This window comes from Equus przewalskii, chromosome 12 (genome assembly GCF_037783145.1).
Source record: "Equus przewalskii isolate Varuska chromosome 12, EquPr2, whole genome shotgun sequence".
Classification (NCBI taxonomy): Eukaryota; Metazoa; Chordata; class Mammalia; order Perissodactyla; family Equidae; genus Equus; species Equus przewalskii.
This window is the reverse complement of record NC_091842.1, coordinates 1,673,736-1,691,344: the sequence shown is the minus strand read 5'-3', so window position 1 is coordinate 1,691,344 and position 17,609 is coordinate 1,673,736. Positions and strand designations below refer to the sequence as shown.

At 55.1% G+C, this 17,609-nt stretch overlaps 1 protein-coding gene across 13 annotated transcripts in view; it reads left to right on the top strand.

Annotated features, from left to right (window-relative positions):
* MAD1L1 (mitotic arrest deficient 1 like 1) overlaps positions 1 to 17,609 on the top strand; it is a 415,963-nt gene that overhangs the window by 117,520 nt on the left and 280,834 nt on the right. The window contains exon 1 of one of the 13 annotated variants that reach the window (XM_070567326.1): positions 17,497 to 17,608. The exons of the other annotated variants lie outside the window; for them this stretch is intronic. The gene's annotated coding sequence lies outside the window, so the exon portion shown is untranslated. Of the gene's footprint in view, positions 1 to 17,496; position 17,609 lie in introns of those variants that run through there. 13 annotated transcript variants of the gene reach the window in all.

The window sequence follows — 17,609 nt, the reverse complement described above, 5'->3', positions numbered from 1 at the left end:
CAGTGCACCATGCCCTGCCTGTCCCTGATCCTTCTCCTCTGCGGCCCTCTTGGTGTCTTGTCTGGGGTTCCCTTGCCCCTTGTCCCCCAGGAGCTGGCCCCCCCTGCTGTGGTCCGTCATCCTCTTGGCTAGATTCTCCCCTCTTGGGGACAGAGGCACCTCATTTAGGACACATTTGTTAAACACGTGCTCTGTGCGTGTGTTTTAGGTGCTTCGGGAAATATGATGATAAATCAAGGTGAGTTGTATTTGCCCTTCAGCTTCCATTCAAACGGAGTCGCCTCCTCGCTTGTTTTGTCCACACACTCGGCTTCTCCTCACTGGCTCTTGAGGTTGCGGCGGCAGGAAGGAGATAGGCGCAAGAGGCGCGTTTGTCCAGAGGTCACGGCCGGCTGGGGCGAGCATGTCAGCGGCAGCAGCTGACCTCTGAGTGCTAACTGTGCTCTGTTAGGATCCTGCCGAGCTATTCCCGTGGTTCCGCACTTGTGATCCACACGTGGGGAAACGAACACTGGGTTAAGAGCGGTGGGGAGGGGGTGGGGGCAGGCCAAAGCCGTCTGCCTCCTCTGTGGCGGCCTGCCCTCTGCCTTCGGGTGGTGGTGTGGCTGAAAGGCACGTGCTTGGAGGGGGAGCATGTCCTTCCCTAGAGGCTCCTCCTCCCAGGCCTGGTGCACGCCCCACCCCTGAAGGCGCTTTTCCTCGTCTGGGCCCCTGCGTTCCCTTTTCTCGTCTCATGTGTCCCCTGACTGGCCAGTGTTTCTCTCCTGTCCTCAGAGGTGTGGTCCTGGCTCCTCCCAGATGAGGCTGGGCACACGGTTGTAGGATCGTGGCCCCAGTGTGTGGCCTGATGGAGATTGCCCGCTCCGACTCTGTGGACGATGGAGCCTGTCCCCGGATCGTTGAGAAGGGTCCCAAGCCAGTCATGCTCTGTGAGCGCCATCTGAGGTTTCTGTGTGTGACCCTGGAGCGCTCTGGGGTTGGCAGGGCTGGGAGGAGGAGTAGTGACGGGTGGCAGACGAGGGATGAGGGACTGGGTGCTCAGGAGCGAGGCCGAGTGCTGCCTGCGGTTTCTGGATTCTAATCCAAGTTTTCTCTCGGGCTCTGCTGTTTGCCGCTGCTGCCGTGGTTCTGAGCTCTTATTACAGGCAGCTCCAGAATCCTTGCCACTCCTGTCCTGGGACCAGTGGTTCTGGAAAGGCCCCCTGATAGTGCAGTAGTGCTCCCCCCGAAGGCTGTCGTTGGCCCCCTTGGGATTGGAAGCTCAGTGCCACCTGTTGGCCTCATAAGACAGGTTGGCTGACCTTCTTTGCCAAGGGCCAGAGTGAAAGCTTGTGGATTTTGTAGGGCAGATGGTTTCTGTTGCCCATTCTCAGCTCTGCCATTGGGGCGCGGAAGCAGACAGAAACGTATGTGTTCAAACGTGCCTGACTGGGCTTCCATGAAACTATTTACAAAATCAGGCTTCAGACCGGATTTGTCCTGCAGACTGTAGTTTGCTGGTCCCTGTTAAAAGCCACCGTCCACATCATAGAAGCGCCTGTCTTTGTGACGTGTCTGTCCATCAAGTGATGTCAGTTTAGACCCAACTGCGTGGGAGGCGGCCTTGTAAGATGGTGAATGCTAAGATGTGCTTTCAGGCTCTTCCCAGAGAGACGCCTGTGTGTGCACATGCTGTGCTCCTGGTGGGAACAGTGTGCCCTGATGTAGGCCTGGGCCGTGCTGAGGGGCGGGAGCTGTGCCCAGTTGGGGAAGGTCCCGGGCTCTCTCTGCCCACACTGCACACTGGCCGGGCGGAGGGTCTCTGGGCCTGGCGTTTGGGATGGCTGTGTGGTTGGGCCATGTGCCCTTTTGTCTTTTTGCATGTCTTTTGCATGTTCTTTTAAAACTTTTTCTTTTGAAATAATGTCAGACTGACAGAAAAGTTGCAATAATAGTGCAGAGAGTTCCACTATACCCTTCAGCTTCCCCTAATTCCACATCCTGCGTAACCATAGCACAGTTATCAAAAACCGAACAATTAAACATTGGCACAGCACAGTCACTACAGACTTTGCTCAGATTTTGCCAGTTTTCCTGCTGATGTCCTTTTCCTGCAACCACAGCTTGTTCCTCTGTGTAGTTGAGTAGTGTTCCATCGCATGGCTGTTAAGGGACATCTGAGTCGTTTGGTTTTTGGTGAAATTGGATAAAGCTACTGTAAACATTGGCTTTGTGTGAACAATAGTTTCCATTTTTCTTGACTGGATACCTCGGGGTGGGGTGGCTGGGTCATAACTGTTTAACCATGAGAAATGGCCCATCTGTTCTCCAGAGTGGACGCGCCCTTGCATGCGGGCCAGGCCTCGAGCGGGTGCTCCAGTCACCCACATCCTGCCTGCACTTGGGCTCAGCAAGGCTGTTCATCTGAGCCACTGTCATAGGGGTGTGGGTGGTGCATGTGGGGTTTGGGAGTGTGCGACCTCCAAGCCCACCTGGCTCAGACCCTTGCTCCTGTGGGCCCGGCACCTCCCCTCCCTGCCCTGCTGGCGCATGGCACACGCTTCCCATCCAGATGCCTCTCTTTCTCTGACAGTGGTGCAGTTGAGCCTTCCTGACCCCATTAGGTAGGGTCTGTGTCCTCCCTGACTTCTGCATCAGGATCACGTTTCAGTGCCTTTGGTTCTGTTTCCTGTCTTTTAATACCCTTAGGAAGTCTCAAGGTCATTTATCTTTCTTCCCTCCCTCAGCCTGCTTTTTCACTGATTTTGGTTCTTTTATGACTGGAGGGAGATGCTGTACCCCATCCATCTGGGGTGTTCTTCCTTGCCTAGAGTGGCACCGACCACTAAGCGTCATGGTCTTGGAAGTTCCTTGTCGTTCAGTTTGGTTGGCAGCTGAGACGGAGCGGGCCAGTGTGCGGAGGGGTGGGCGGCGGGCAGAGCTGGCATCGCCGTGTTGACTCAGCTCTACCTCTCATGGCTGTCTTGACCGTGGGCGAGTGACGGGGTCTGGCCAAGCCCCTCATCATCTTTAGGACGACGGCACCCCCTTCTCCATGGACACCTGGGGTGAGGTCCTGCCTGTTCCTGTTCCTTCTGTGCTCCTGATTTCAGTTTAGGCTTCTTCCAAGGACTTAGCCTCAGTGTGCCCTGGGGACTTCATATTGAAATTCTTCTCTGCTTTTTACATTTTACTGTTTCCTGATCAGACTTCTTTCCCTTCAGTTGTATATAGGACCCAAGGGGATGGGGAGAAAGAAAAGGAACTCAAGGACTTAATGAGCTTTGTTTGGATAAAAAGTGTCTACTTGTTCTTCCGGGGAGCTGTTGTGAAATGCATGAGGCATTTTTCTTGTGGGCGTGTATCCTGGACTCTGCCCGGCTGGCTCGTGGCAGCTGGTGAGTCTTGATACAGAAAGAGTATTTATTGATTGGTGAAACCCATGGAGGAACCCTGAAGCATCTTAATAGTCTGAGACAATGAATCCTTCAGCAAGGTGAATTTTATTTGGGACAGAAGAGGGACATGTGAGACCAAACCCACGGCCCCCACTGAGGCTGCAGGAGAGGCTGCACGGCCGCGTGGCCCCCTGCTGAAGCTGGAGGAGAGGCTGCACGGCCGCGCGGCTCCCACTGAGGCTGCAGGAGACGCTGCACGGCCTCATGGCTCCGGGCTTTGCACCAGTCAGGCTGATTCAGGTGGATCAGCGCTGCGTCGTGATGCCTCAAGTGAGCTCTTTCTTGGACTGCATTAATAGAAGTAGAGTGTCCCACGAAAGGAGGTGATAGGACTGCTGTCTCTGCCTCACAGAGCCCCGTGGGGTCTTTCTGATGTTTGGGGCCTGGCTCCTGAGAGGGACATCAGGACCCTGGACCACGGGATGGGGACAGCCTCAGTTGTTCATCAGAGGCGTCCCCTCTGTGTGCCGGGGCAGGGGTGCAGCATGGTCACCCACTCGCAGTCTGGTGGCTGAAGGAGGTTTTAAGACTATTTGAGGCGCTGTTGTCTGTGGATGGGGTGGGCGTTAGGCTTGGACCAATTGTGCAGCATCAGCGAGTGGAAGCCTTAGAAGAAAGGCTTTGCTTTGGCCTGCAGAGTTCCTGTTGCAGGAGCAGACTGCTTCTTGCACTGGGGAGGTGTGGCCTGGTGACCCTACTGTCCTTCCATCCCTGGGCTTCGATGGCTTTGTGGCCGTGCCGAGCCCCTGACCAGGCCCTTTGTCGTGGCCCTGACCCTGCCGTGGAACCGAAGGGCGATTGTTGCTAACTGCAGGACTTGTACGTGTTCAGAAAGTACCCAAATGGATTCAAAGGAATAATTAGCGTATCCTGTAAGATAGGAATCTTAATTCCTAAATTACGTATTTAGCAGATGGTCCAAAATAGCACTTGTAATGGCAACATTCAATTAGTGAGTTTAAAAAATGTATATTATTGCAACACTCTCCATGGGTTTTATTTAGAGTTTTCTAAATATAGTGCTATAAAAACATAGAAGTGTTTGAAACTATTTAGGCCCACACTGCTGCAGCGAGCTCTGGGCTGAACTTCCCGTGTTAACCGGGAGGATGATCGTAGAGAAGACTAGGTTTACTCCTGTACGCTGACAACAAGGAAAATCACACTTGAGGCTGTCGGGCTATCCCTGGGGTCCTTGGCCCCCATGCCTCCCAGGTTCATGAATTCTGACACCTGCAGCCCCTGGGACCCCCCCTTTCCTGAGTGTCCTTGCTGGGGTTGACTAATGTGGGCTAAATTCACGTTTTATTCATGTTGTGGGCTCATAAAATCACTTGTCTGCACCTGATTCTGGGTGTGCCTCCAGTGGCCTTATGGGCAGCTTAGCTCAGATGTTAATCCTCGTTGGCAGAGAAGGAAGACTGAGGCGTGGGAAAGTTGCCCAATTCTTGGACATCTGGGGGCCTGCTCCAATCAGGAACAGAGCTGGGGTGTCACCTTCAAGCGTTTCGTCAAGGTGGCATGTGAGCTGATGGGGACCCCAGGGGCAGACCTGTCCTCCGTGGGACTCAGAGTGGTACAACTGTGCATGGGGCCTCTGAGCCAAGGGGCAGGCATAGGGAAGGGCGGCGGGTCCAGGGCTGAAGCCCCCACCCAAGGGCGCATGCCTCGCTGGCCCTGGGGGCCCTGCATCTCCCCAGCGGCTTGCACGGACACAAGCCATTGAAGGAGGAGTAGAGTTTGATTGGGCTGCCTTCCTGGAGACCACGTGGATCCACTTCTGGCAGCCACTCCTGCCCGTGTCCCCACCCCGGGAGGAAGCACTGAGCCTCAGCAGTTACCCAGTGGGGCACCTTTGTTGTTTGCACTCTGAAAAGAGGGAAGTTTCTCACCAACTCAAAAGAGAGCCGGAGCAAACCTCCTCCGACCTGCCAACCCCTGGATCGTCTGAAAAGCAGGCCTTCCTGGTAATCAAGTGTTTACAGAGGCAGGCTTTGTTCAGACCCTTTCTGGGCTCTGTATGTTCAAACAAAGAGCTTTTTAGACCTAAACACAGATGTTCATTTGAAAATGAAAAATCAGATTACACGGAACCAGCCTTTGAAAGTTAATGCCCTATAGCAAGTAAAACAAAGGGAGAAAACACTGTGTTGTAAATTTCACTTAAATAACTTTTTATTTTAAATAAAGTTTTGAACTAAAAAAGTGTCATTTGAAAGCCGCTCATCTTCCTCTCTGTCCTCCAATGGAACATCTGTGCTTATTCTGACGCGATGAATGACATGAATTAAACTGAACTGTCGGAGTGCTCTTTTTACCATAATTACACCTTGCTCATTTCTGCGACACAATGCAGGCATGAAATGCCAATTAAGCCTGCTATGTTAATAAGATGGAGCCTGAATAGTGGATGCAGCGGACACCAATCCTACCGGAACTGGTGTGACAGAACCCCCGAGTTTGTTCTGTCTTAATAGAAATGTTATCCTACATCAGGAACACCTCCAGCATTCGCTTTTATTTTGAAACGATCCATTTAGGAGTGTTTTGGTCAGCAAGTTTTAAAATAGGTATTTCTGAGCACCTGGATGGGTGCCTTGTCCCCTCAGCACAGGTGAGTCAGGGCATGTTGGAGGTCGCTGGTGCCCCCTGCTTGCCTGGGTGCTCTGTGGCGCAGGGCTCAGGTGTTGCCAGGTGGATGCAGCCCAAAGACAGCAGTTAGCAGCAGCGGGCGCCCAGGCACCGTCCCCGGGCCGCTGGCTCCAGGTTGGGGCAGCAGCTGAGAAGTCAGCGTTCCTAACCAGCCCCACTTCTGTCCATTTGTCACCCCTATCCCAGCAGGCAGCTCTGATGCATGTCCAGGGTTGAGAACCTGGGAAGGGCAGGACCCTGGGGTGGTTCTGGCAGACTCTCAGTTCCTTGGACAAGCCACTTGGCAGCTCTGCGTCTCAGTTTCCTCCTCTGTCAAGCATGGATGACGGTACCTTCTCCGGTGGTTTTAAGTGGGAGTAAAATGAGACCCAGATGTTGATGCACTTTCTAATATTGAAATCTGGGCCTTGTGAAGTATTTTGTTTTTCCTGAGTCAGATCCCAAATAAACTCTGTTTAAATTCACAGCGAGAGGCTGGCCCCATGGCCAAGTGGTTAAGGTCGTGCTCTCCTCTTCGGCGGCCCAGGGTTTTGCCGGTTGGGATCCTCAGCACGGACGTGGCACCGCTCATCAGGCCATGCTGAGGCGGCGTCCCACACAGCACAACTAGAGGCACTCACAACTGGAATATACAACTATGTACGGGGGTGGGTTTGGGGAGAATAAAAAAAAAAGATTGGCAACAGTTGTTCGCTCAGGTGCCTGTCTGTCTATCTATAAATAAATAAATAAATGAATAAGTAAATAAAAATTAATTAATTAATTACTTCACACTGAGGAAGAGGTGGTTGGTTTTTCAGTCGTCTTGAACATGTTCATCCAGAGGCAGGGCCTCCTGCATGTGCTGTGGACGTGTCAGCGAGCAGTCGGCCTGGCGCCTTCCGTCAGAACTGACCTTCTAAGAGAGAGAACCCAGCCTTGAGCGAGCGGCATTTCAACTGCAGGAAGGACGAGGGCGTAGTCGGGAGCATGGTGGGGTTGGGGCGGGGGCACCCCCCCTCCCCCCTCCCCCGGCAGTGGCCAGAGAAGTGCCTCTCTGCACGGAGGTTGGAGAGAGGCCTGAACGGGGGAAGGAGCGCCGAGCGGGCTGGGCCCATCAGGAGGAGGGGACAGCCAGCGCCAGGACCCAAGTCGAGGAGGGGAGGGGCATTGTCCCAGTGCCAGGGAGGTCGCCAGGGCCTGGCGGCACGTGGTTGGCCTGAGTGAGGGGTTGGGATTGTCAGTGGCAGCTGTCGGCCATTTAAAGATTAGAAGTGCCAGGCGCCACGGGCGGTATTTGGATCAACCTGGATGCAGACACAGTTTCTGGGCATGGGGAGCAGATCACTTGTTGGCAGGAGTGTGCACAGTTAGAGGTGAGGGGCTGTTGGGGTCGCAAGGACCCCCTGCAGTGACCAGCACCCCTTGGGTGCCCTCTCTGCCCCACGACCTCTCTAGTTTGTTCTCTTCTTTGCTGCTGCCGCCCAGGCCTCCTGTCCCTCCTGGACTCCTGGTTGCCTCTCATCTGGCCTTCTGGCCTCCGCTCGCCACGCAGTGAGATCTCATGAACTCGGGGGGTCCCGTCCCCATCGGAGTCACCTGTGGGGGATGAACGTGTGGCTTTGTTGCAGGACCAGGTTCCTGGTGCCCTGCTTTCTCGTACCTTCTTCCTGGCTGCCAGACACTGGGCATTGATGGTCTACACCTGGAGTGGCCATGCCCACCTTCCCAGAGCCGGGCAGCGCCCCTCTCCACAGTGCAGCTGTGCAGACCCCAGTGAGCACTCCTGCGGTTCCCGGCTGGTGTTCTTCCCTCCACAACACTCCTCAAGGGGAGATGGGGCAGGTGCGTCCTGGTGTCCCCAGGGTCTGATACACAGCTGGTGCTGGGTCAGGCCTGAGAGGGTCTCCATCGAGAACCTCCTTGGTCTGTTGGTGATGAGCTAGAGCCACAGCGGGACCCCATCCTGGGCTGTGGGGAGAGCTCCCTCCCCAGCTGAATCAGAGCCATGCCCTGGCCTGGAGGACTCATGGTCCAAGGACGTTCTGACAGCGTGGGAAGGTCACTCACAGCACCAACTGCAGAAGGAGGTTAAAGTGAGGCTCTTTCTGGTGTTTTGGCTGAGGCCTACAGGCTGGACCAAGTGCCTCCACATTCCAGGCAAGGGAGCAGACCTCCTGTGCGTGTCTTCCCGAGGGGGAGCCTGAACACCAGCCGGCGTCCTTAGCGTCAGCCGTCGGAGGCTGTGAGAGGGCTGCGGCCGAGGAGGAGGAGGGAGGGGTTTCTTGGGAGAGAGAGTCATGTGCTGTGCGTCTCCCCCCTCCTCCCCGACAGAGAGGAACTGAGTGTTTCGTCCTCAGTACTCATACTAGGTCGGAGTGGGGGCCTCCAGAGAACCACGTGAAGCTTGGCACGTGTTCCCAGGAGCATGCAGAACAGGGTTTGCCGGGGTCCCGCCCCGGCGGAGTCCAGGTTCCTGAGGGATGGACGGCGTCGGCGCGATGAGGGAGGGGGAAAATAAAGGGGACGTGAGACTTGGGTTGGTGTTAGCAAGTCCGACTTTACTGTGCACAAGTGTCGTTTATATATTTTTCAGGATTAGTACAGAAATAGTTTTACAAATATTCTCAGAGAGATAAGGAAGTAAGAAACGAGCACAAGAATATTTATTAGCATTCCATTCTATAGAGCATAAGGTTAATGATCGTCTTCTCTGCAATTAACTAGTGTTTGTTGTCTCTAAGCTAAAGGAGATAGGTACCTAGGCGTCTGTTGTAATTCACGGTAAAGTTAAATCAAAGAGAGAAGGTCCAGGCCTCCGGACAGGACAGCAGCCCGTCTGGTTACATCCTGGTGGAGCCATCCCTGCCTCCCTCAATCATTTACGCCATTAGTGTAGATGGTTAATGGGGACAAAAGGCGACTCCAGGGTGTCTTATCCCCAGGGCTATCTGCATTCTCAGCGGGCAGTTAAACATCTTTACTTTTTCGCGCCCTTTAGGGGGTGAAAGCATTCCTTTGTCTTTTAGATTGTAGAGCTAACGGTCCCTTAAGTACACTGCCGGAGAAAGTATCATATTGTTAGTAAAGTAAAGGGCTGAAAAGCTAAACTAAACTATATATCTTCAAGAATAAAAAAGAGAAATAAGTATACACATAACCTTGATAGAAAGCATGCATATAATTCAGAAAATATCGGGGGTGTTGGCCGGCCATCCTTCACCGAGGGGCATTCTTGCACCCCTCGGCCCTTCTACTCACCAATTATTTATTATTTATTGCTTTTAGGAGAAAACCTCTATAACATTTTAACAGAAAGCAGAAGGTCAAGAATAATATATAGATACTTCTTGATCATCCAATTAACCAGCAAACTTAGAAGGACGATGCATATGTATATTTAGACAAAGAACTGGAGGGAGAAGGAAACATTAACCAGATGGAGGCCATAAACCTAATTCGACATCTTATCTGGGCAGGATTCCTTTCTGATTGTCTCAAATGGGACTGTGTGCTCCTCCATTAATTAACTGAAAAATATCTTGAAAGTTACCTGCAGGTGGTCACATTCTCTTACTATATCTAATTTTCCCGGGAGGTAGTGCCTCCCAAGCAGCCACCCAAAGGAGTGAAAACTGGAGGTTAAGAAAGGAAAAGGAATGAAGGGCAATTAGAAGCAGCACAGGTTTCAGAACTGTGTGAGGGGCTGGCCGGTTATTCTTCACCAAGGGGCGGCCCTGCACCCCTCGGCGTTAATCGGCTGGACCCTGTCAAACAGCCGATCAAATGATGTAGCCACGGCTCCCAGCAAGGGTTAGAGTCCGGGTGCGAGCCGTGAGTGCACCAGCCTGAGAGCGAGCGAGCGTGAGTGCTGCCACGTTGGGAGCCGCTGAGGCAGCCAGTCCCGCCAGGAGTGCAGGGGTAAAGGGACGGACAGATGGTTGGCAGATGGGGGCACACTGACATGTCTTTTCTGGAACCAATTGTAGACCCCGTAGAGGGAGAGGCCTGGGGTTGTCTTGTATTCCACCTGGGGGTACTGATCCCGCAGAGAAGTGAACGGCTGGGCGTTCGGAGTCCAGGGTGGATCCCCAACGCTGGGCAGAGGGGAAGTGGCACTGTGTTGGCAGAGCTGTGAGTGGTGGCCTGGTGCAGCTTCCCTAGGAGCCCGTGGGAGCCCCACTGAGAGGCCAGGGACAGCCCTGGAATCTGCCACCCAGGGGCCTGCACCAGCTGGACACACCCGTGGTGATCGGGGAGGCCTTCCCTGTGCGGCTCTCCTCCCCTCCTCTTCTGCTCCGAGGGTTCGGAGGAGCCTGGAGAAGGGGTGCAGGGCAGGGAGAAGGCACGGGTGAGGTGAGGAAGGCGCGGGCCGGCCACAGCCTGCTGCACTGCAGGCCTCTGTCCCCGAGGCCGACCCGAGCTGGGGGCTGGGAGTCCAGGCGCAGGAGTGTTGGTGTGTATCACAGTGCCAGCTGGAGACTGTTCTCGAGATGGTGTCTGGAGGACGGTTTGTTATGGGAGCAGGGCTGGGAGGTGCAGAACCTGCCACGACTTCGTGAGAGGGCCACGCCGATGCCCGCAGGGTGAGCGGGGGCTGAGGAGGGAGGAGAAGGGGTCTTGGCTTGTCCCCAGTCCTCCTGGTCAGAGGCAGTCACACCTGCAGGAGCCCGTCTCGCCCTCTCCAGGATGGCCTTCCCAGCGTGCGGCCGGGAGCCTGGCCTGTGCAGTCTCGGGGTTGCCTGGACTGTTCCTTGACAAAGGCCTCCTGCTCTGGGACTTCCTGGCCTCGGCGGTGCAGGCTTCCCGCCCCTGCCCTCGCCAGCTTGGCCTGAACCTCCGTCCTCTTGTGCCTGGACTGGCCCTGCTGCTTCTCTTGTCCCCTCATCCCTTCTCCACAAAGCGTGCGTTTGATTTGTCGCTGGCCCGTCACTCTGAGTCTGCGCCGCCCTCTCAGGCCACTCCCGGAGCTCGCTACGACCCCCTGCCCTCCACGAGGCGGCGTGCACCCTCCCGTGCCTCGTCCCTCGTCCCTCGCCCCTCGCCGCTGCTGGGTCGGGGGAGGCCTCCTGTAAACACACTGTCAGGTCGGCCCTCGGCACCTCACCCTCCTTACGGCGTGCACCGCCTGGAACGGCCTCATCTGTCTGTTCACCTGCTCGTCACTAGCGTCCTCCCTGGAAGGTAAGCACCTGGCAGCAGGGCCTTCCCTCCCTCATCGTTCATGACATGCCCCCATGGGCGCCATGCCGGTGTCGTGGTCTCAGAGAGACGGGAGGCTGTCCCAGGTGGCGGGAGCCGAGCGTGTTCCTCACCACCAGACGGCTTTCGGGAAACCGAGGGCGGAGTCCCTGCCTGGCCCCGGCATCCCGAGTGTGCAGAGAGGCAGGATTCTGTCTTTGGGTGGCCGGGCAGGGTCCCCAGCTTGGGCTCAGAATCGACTGCGTGTCATTCTCAGCATTGTTTCAGTATTTGGGAGGGGCCTGGCTCCTCTCTCTGTGCCCCAAGAAGAGTCCCCGGATTGGGATGTGACCACCATACAGCCACCAGGGCGTGGGGGCATAGGCTCTTGCTGTTTGCTTCTCGTGTGGGAAGGGGCAACGGCAGGCCAGACCCACCTGCCCAGCTACACAGGCCCCAGAGTGGGGGCCGGGCTGATTTATGTGCCTGGCACAAATTGGGCTCACCTGTGCTGGCATAATTAAAGTGGGATTTGGTAGCACCGTCTTCTGCAGAAAAGGCATTTGGGATGTCAGAATGAGGCATGTAAGTACCAAACAGTTATGTTTGCAGGTTACGAATTGAACGAGGACTAAATTCATTTAAACCAAAAGCTGGCTTAAGGGGAACTTCTTGCTGCTGACATTTCATCCTTTCCCACGTGAGCTCCCAGGAGAGTCGTATCTGCAGGGCCAGCTCTAGCTGCTGCCGTCGCCGGTGCTGTGTTTGACGTGTGGATCCAGAATCGAAAGCCTCTGTGGGCCGCAGCGCAGCCCTGGTCTGTCCTCAGTTGTCGTGATGGGCTCTGTCTTCTAGAGGCCCAGGCAGGCCGCCCTATGTGCCCCGGGGAGCCTTCTGTCCCCCTCTGCCTTTCCTGGCCGGCCATGGCTTCCTGCAGGGTGTCAGTAATCAAACCACAGCGACCGGAATAACAGATCTGCCTGTTGAGCAGTTGGCTGGAGAGCTGCGGTCATTACTTATCTGGAGACGCTTTTGCTCAAGGCAGCTGAAGAGCACACTTGTTATTTCCATCGGTGGTTTTCAGACGCTGGCTGCATATTTAATTCCCTGCTCGGTTCTTTGGGGGGGTCCCTTTCTCCCACTCCTGGGGGGGGCGTTTCACAGCTTGTGATCAGGACTCAGACTTGTGGGTGGTCCCCCCAATCCCACACTCCCCACCGTATTCCCAGAGTCCAGGGTGCCATCCGTGACTGTCAGTCTGCCTGGGGCCACTGAGGGCCTCCTCATCCGTGGTTCTGTCTGCCGTGCCACATGCCACACTGCGGGGTGCCTGGGTGGGGAGTATGCTCCTCCCCTGCTCCTACTGTCACCCCCTCCCCCCAAGTTGTCCCCTTTGGGACCTAGTCTAGTTTTCTGCTGCCTGTGGTTCACTGCTGCTGAGGTCCTGGAGCCACTGACCTCAGACGCTCCGGGTGCTGGGCGGTGCCTGGTGCCTCCCAGCCTCTGTTGCCTGTCTGCTGGGAGCCCTGCTCTGTGGAGGGGCCGGGGAGGGCAGTCTTTCGGTACAGCCTCATTTCTTCTTGCCCTCCCTCCTCGCGCTTCCTCATACGCTTATTCTTTCAAACAGGACTGTGTTCATCGAGCATTACTGCATGCCATATGCCTCTACCCAGGTGACAGAGTCGACGTGGCCCGTGTCCTCACTGAGTTTGTCATCTAGCCAGCGTGGGCAAGGACTGCATGGCTGGGGGGGACTAGCCCAGAATGTGATGCAGGCTGACTTGAGGGATGGCCCCTGAAGAAGTGGGGGACGTTGAATTTGAGACCTGAAGCACAAGTAGGAGTTGTCCGTTTGCGGGGGTCTCCAGGCAGGGGGAGCAGATGGCCGGAGAGACGGTGGCACAGCCAAGGGGCAGGCCTGTGTGGCCGGGGCCTGGAGCCTGAGTCCAGGGTGCTGGCGCCTTAAAGGAAGCGGTCTGTCTCCTTTTAGTTGTGGCGCTGGTGGCCCGAGAGGGGGCAGTGCCCCATCCGTAGAGCCTATTCCAGGTGTTGACCTGACGCGCCCTGGGAGCAGAGGAGAAGGCTGTCTTTGAGTGGCAGACCTGGGGGTTGTGTCTGGGTTGGACGTGTTTGGTGCTGGTGGTGGGTGCAGCAACAGGCTTGGTGTCTGTGGGGAACCTGCCGTGTGCTCACCCATGCCAGGACCTGGGGTCCTCTCACGCGCCCTCATCGTGGCCTTCTCTGGCAGGTAGACTCTTATTCTCACGTTACAGAAGAAGAGGGGTCGGAGACTCAGAGAGGCGGCATGACTCACCCTCCTGCACCCGCAGGTTCAGGCTCCGGGCGAGCGAGGCCTTGCTGGCTCCCAGGCCTCTGAGCTCTGCACAGCGCAGCCTGCTCCTGCTGCCTCTTCCGTCTGATGAATATGCATCGAGCATGTGTTGGCCCTGTGCTGGCTGGGGGGTGCGATGGGCCTGCTCGGCAGGCACAGAGCGGATCACCTAGCTGGCAGGCGCGGGAGCAGCCGTTCCCTTTGGTGAGGCGATGGGAAGCAGCGTGTTTGTTCCTTCCAGGCCTTCAGTGACTGGCCTGGGTGTTCCTTGGTGTCTGAACAGCCTCCAGGATGGAGACGCTTCAGGAGCAGAGTGTCTGCCCTGTGCCTGGACACAGGGGGTGTGGGATCTCCCCTTGGTGGCAGGCTTCCACAGTGAGAAGGACAGTATTCAAGTTGGTCTATTTAAAATTCCCATAATTGGAAGGAGAATATTTCTAGTCCCTAATGACAAAGGATTATAAATCTTTTCCGATTAAAGCGGAGTGAATTCAGAGGGTAGGAAGAAAGGACTTGAAAACAAATTGGCAGCACAACCCCCCTTCCTTTTGCTGATGGGGAAAGTGGTTAATTAGGTGATTTTTCTCTTCCTCTGACACGTGCAAATGAGACTCCGTTAATAACTGAGCTGTTACATAAATGATAAAATTTTAACACCAATGTCAACTTGTCAGGCGGGTCTGGAGAAAGAGGTGAGCCTGAGGGAGAGACGCTGGGGCTCCTGCACCTCAGCCCAGCCAGGGGCGGGCCCTCCTCAGATCCCTGGGGCTTTGCTGTGGGCGGGGCCATTCATTTCCACCCTCCAAACCCCTCCAGGACCAGAATTATTATTTAAGATGATAAGAAAAACAGAATGAGTTGCCAAGATGAAGTTAAGCTATCCAGGCAGGGCTGGAGGCTTGGGCACACTTCCCTCTGTTTCTCAGCCTGCTTCCTGGGTGCTGGTCAGGACCCGTCTGAGGACTGCCTGGTGCGCAGCCAGAGTCCAGGACCGAGGACAGCTCCCTGTGCATTGGTCGGGGTGGGGGGGGACCCATTGGGGCTCTGAGTGTGGAGGGGGAGGTTTGAGCATGTCAGATGTGGGCGGGGAGGGCGAGTGGGAGCAGCCAAGCCATGCTCTCTGCTCAGTAGGTCAGAGCAAGACCCCCGTTGCATTGTAAAGGCCAGGTGACATTTATCACCACCCTCCAGGAAACAGGTTTTTCATTCTCATAAGTGCCTAGCTGTGACATTCTTTCGAATCTCTTATTCCTGCCAAAAAGCTGGAATCCAAAAAGCTGCTTCTTTGTCTCCTGGGGTTTCGGGAGTAAACCGGAACTCAGACATCAGTCAGGTGGGCTTTGTCAGCTCTGCCCTTGTCCCCCCGCAGCCTTGATCGGCAGTCCCCTGGGTTCCCTGCTCTGGCCTGGGGCAGCAGCATGCATCCGTCTCTAAGACCTTGACTCCTCACCCCAGTCTGTCAGCGAGTAATATTGACCACCTCTGTCCCCGAGCTGCCCTAGGCGGTGTGTGGCTGGAAGTGAAGTGTGAATTAACTCCACCCTGCAGGGAGCCTGCCACCAGCTCCAGCTGGTATGAGGGTTCAGTCCTCGTTTACTCCACGTGACACCAGGAGCATCGGTGCCCTTGGTTCCCACGGCCAGGGGTGGCCCAGTGGGGGGATTCAGGAAGCGATGGTTGGGCAGGTTTCCATACTGCGGGTATGAGGCCTCTAAACTGTATCTAGCGGATGTTTGAAGAGACGTGGGTCTTCTGGTCCAGGTTTCTGGGGCTCTGATGTCTCCCTTCCTGACATGTGCTCTTCTGTCTGTGGTGCCTGCCTGGCCTCCGGGTGGCGGACTGTTAGTACAGTAAAGATGGGTGGCTGTCTCTTTTGCAAATCTAAAATGAGATTTTATTTTTTAAATAAAAAGAAAAAAATGCTTGAACATTTGCAGCTGGAAGATAGCAGAGATTAGAAGTGTTACTTATCTCTGTAGCACAAAAGAAGGCAAAGGAGAAGAATAAGTTGCTGGCAAATGCTGACAACAGAGGACGCGTGAACTGCCGTGGGAAGTTGCCTGTGTTCAGGAGCTGAGTGAGACCTTGGCCGGCTCAGGGGTCAGGTGCTGTGGCATGAAGTGTGGAGGGCGGGCGTCTCAGCCTAGTGAGAAAGTGACCGCGGCTGCTGTCCTTGAACTTGCTGAATTCCACGTCTCCTGTTTCAATAGTGCCGTGGCCTGTGCTCAGTGGAGTGCCCAGGTGGGCATGCGACGGCCGTACGTAGGAACGTGACGGCTCCCTAGGCCCTGAGAGCTGAAGCCCCGCTCCTTTGCAGGCCCCCAGGGCCCTCAGCACGTGCTCTCAGTCTCGCCCCATCACTGTCCCATCCGCTCTGGTGGGCAGGCAACAGTGTCTCGTTGGGTTTCGGTTGCAGTCGTCTGATGACAGGCAGGCGAGCCCCTTTCCTCTGTTACTGCCCTTTGGACGTCTTGTTGTGTGATGGTCGTGGTCAGAGCTTCTGCCCGTGTTTCTGTTGAGTGGTTTGGTTTGTGCTTACTGATCTGTAGGCGTTCTTTACATAATCTGCCTGTGTCTATATGGCACATATCTTCTCTCACTGTGTGGCTTAATTTTTAATGCTTCCATTGGTGTCTTCTGGTGAATAGAAGATCTTAATTTTGAGTCCAATTTACCAGTTTTTTCCTACGTGATTACTTCTTTTTCTGTCCTCTTTAAATTTTTGTTACTTAGATCAGAAAAATGTTCTCTAAGGTTTTTTCTCAAAAACTTTATTGTCTTGCCTTTCACGTTTGTATCCACCATCCATCTGAAATTTGTGGAATGGTGTGAAATGCAGGGTTTAAGAATGATGCTTTTCCAGATGGATGACCGGATGACCTGGCCATTTTTTGAAAAGACCGCTTTTCCCTCTTGGACTGTTGAAACCAATCAGCTATACACGTGTAGTCTGTACCTCTTCTCTGCTTCCTGAGTTTATTAGTCAATCCTTCCGCCCCCATTTCCTTCTGATGAGTGCAGACAGAGAAGAAAAGAGGCCAGAACACTGAGCCCTGGAGGAGTGCACCTTTCCGAGGCTGGGAAAGGAGGAGGGACACGCCAAAGAGGCTGGGAGGGAGTGTTTGCCGGGGAAAGAAGCCAGCATCGCGGGCGTTCTGGAGCCGTGTGCTGAGGGTGTTTCACGGAGCAGGGAGTGACCAACTGTGCAAAGCTGCGGCTTGACCCGGTCAGAGGAGGCTTTCGAGTTTCGCTGCGTGGAGTTTGTGGTGGCCTTGACCATAGTGGGTTCTGTGGGGTGGCGTAGGGGAAACCTGATTGGAATGGGTTTGAGAGAGGACGAATGAAGGGATAGTGAGGTGGGTGGGTTGGTTTGTTTCTGTAAAGGAATGGGAGACGGGCTGGCATCTGGAGGGGAGGTGTGCAGACAGGACGGGTTTTGTTTGTGGACGGGAGACGCTCTGGTGTGTTTGCATGTTGGTGGGAAGGGGCCAGCAGAGGGGAGAGGAGCTGGGGGGATGTGCATCACTGACGAGAGGAGTTGGAGGTGGGGTCTGCCTGAGCCTGGAATGTGGACAGTCAGCCATGGCAGCAGGAAGGGATGCACAGAGGAAAGTAGTCGGGCAGGTGGCTTGGTTGGCACTTATGGAACATCTCGTTTGTTTCTGTTTTCTCAAGGAAGTACAAAGCGAGGCTTACCAGCTAAGCCTGAGATTGGTGAAGGCAGAATGACATGAAATAGTTGTCCCAGGTGGGAGGACCAGGGAGTGTAGTGCGATTGCCCCTAGAGGATGGCCGTCCTGACTCTCCAATGGGCCCAGCCAGTGGGGGGTGTGCTCGTCCTCAGTGGCACTCAGCTGTGCTGGAGCGGGGCTGCTGGAGCGGGGCTGGACTTGGCCAGCCTTGGGCTTTGTCAGCTGGCTACAGTGACGTCGAGAGTGGCAGCAGGAGTGAGGATGTGTGCAAAGGAGTAGTTACTGTGATCGATACTGGAATTTTCCACTGGATAAGGAGGGAAGCGAGGATGGAGG